Genomic DNA, 2,121 nt, shown 5'->3' on the forward strand with positions numbered 1-2,121 from the left:
TATATAAAGAACAAAGATTGGTTCATACAGATACCTAGTAAATACATGTGATTGAATTTTGAAAAATATGTATGTTAAGCTCCATAGTTAATAAGTTTTACTTACAGTAGATACAATGATGGAACAAACTGTTTCTTCTGCCATCAAAATCTTTGCAGACTGATAGAATCATGTAGATAACCTTTAATATGAAAATATAAGGGTAATTAAAGGGCATAAAAATGATGTGTGGATTACAGTTAAAGTTAACACTCATGCCACTCACTCAAGAAAATTAACTAGGGCTTTACCAAAGATGTTATAGTTCTCTGGGATTTGAAGGATTAGTAGGACTTGCTGGATGAATAAAGATAGCTCAAATTTGTTGCAGAAAGGGGAACACATGCATACCTGTGGTGGATTCATTTTGATATTTGGCAAAACTAATACAATTATGTAGAGTTTAAAAATAAAATAAAATTAAAATAAAATAAATAAATAAAAAACATACATGAAACTGTGGCTATGAAAGTCAGTTTGTATTGCTGTGTTTAAGTCATGTGTGTTTGACTTTATGGAATTCCTTAGATTTACACTGGACATAGTTAGGATTAATAATCCATAAACATACACAAAAATGCAGTAAATTCCATAATATGATAGGAATATAAGATACTAATACCATGTGAGGTATGTTAAAAATGGAGCCATTAGTCTTTCTTTAAAAAAAAAATAAGGTATGAATGACAACTGTGAGTTGGACATTAGGAGAGTATACATAGAGAAGCAATAACTAGAATAGGTAAGATTCAAACATCATGTCTGTGCTCAGTCGTGTCCGATTCTTTGCGACCCTGTGGACTGTAGCCCACCAGGCTCCTCTAGCCATGGGATTCTCCAGGCAAGAATACTGGAGTGGGTTGCCATTTCCTTCTCCAGGGCATCTTCCCAACCCAGGGATCGAACCCAGGTCTCCTGCGTTTCAGGCAGACGCTTTAACCTCTGAGCCACCAGGGAAGCCCAAGATTCAAACATAAGGAGGATAACTAATTATATTTTCCTGGGGCTACCGGTCCTGCAGCACAATGTGAGTTTGCAATACATCCAGTATACAGTTTCAAAAAAAGTGCATGCTGATTCAATATATATGAATGATGGGAAACAAAAGACAGATACAGATGCAAAATAAGAGCAGTTTCTTCTTAGTAAGATGGTAGTTACAAATGTCACTGTGCAACCTGATATGTAGCTAGAGAATAGCTTACATGAGAACATGGAGAACCTAAGAGGTGGTGGCTGCAGAAATGGGGACTGGGGCTCCAGAGTAGCCACAGGTTCCTAATTTTTCACATAACCAACAAAGAGCCTTCCTTCCGTCTATCCTTTCACTTAAAGGTAATTTCTGACTCTTGATTACATTGATTTTATAATTTTACAGGACGCAAGTCAGTGATTCTACTCTCCCCTTTCCTCTCAGGAGAGCTCCTACGCATTCTGAATAATGATGAATTTGCTGAATATTTTAGCCAGATGTTTGAATGCACATTGCAAGTTAAGGCTACATTCACAGAATGGTCAGAATTATAGTGAAGTTGTACACCAACAAACACAATCAAAATAGGGAGGGATCCGAGGCAAGCTCATAACCGGGAGCTGAGTACCCTTTTTGTAGTTGGTCTTAATGAAAATTAGGACTTCTGCTGACTTTCCCTCCTGAGCCACTGATTCATAAACAGCCTCCTTTCAAATCCCCGCAGTACCCTGTCCTCCAATACAGACTTGAACGCTGTCTTTCCACTTCTTTTTCACTGGTGTGACATCCGAATCCTTTGTGTAGATAACACACGACCTGTACACTGAACAAACATGTTCAGAAATTATGTTTTGCTTCAACTCACAGTGATGTAGCTTACTGCATAGGCATTACACTTGGCAGTCATGCACCCAGAGATCTTAACAAATAAACAAATATGTACTTCAAAGGGACAAAAAATGTCCAAATGAAAATAGTCAAACAAAACTTTACTTGCAAATAATTCTGACAACTTGTCACAATTTCATGTATTTATCTCCTTGACTCAGCTCAATTAAATTGGAATTTAGCCAACTTTGTTTTTCAAAGAGAAAAGAATATTTGAAATA

General features: G+C 36.8%; 1 non-coding gene across 1 annotated transcript; it reads right to left on the reverse strand.

The window, feature by feature from the left end:
• Nucleotides 1-924: 924 nt before the first annotated feature.
• On the reverse strand, nucleotides 925-996 carry TRNAF-GAA (transfer RNA phenylalanine (anticodon GAA)). Its single transcript has one exon. It is a non-coding gene; the product is annotated as a tRNA-Phe (tRNA).
• Between the last annotated feature and the right edge of the window lie 1,125 nt (nucleotides 997-2,121).

This window comes from Bos mutus, chromosome 26, assembly GCF_027580195.1.
Source record: "Bos mutus isolate GX-2022 chromosome 26, NWIPB_WYAK_1.1, whole genome shotgun sequence".
NCBI classification, from domain to species: Eukaryota; Metazoa; Chordata; class Mammalia; order Artiodactyla; family Bovidae; genus Bos; species Bos mutus.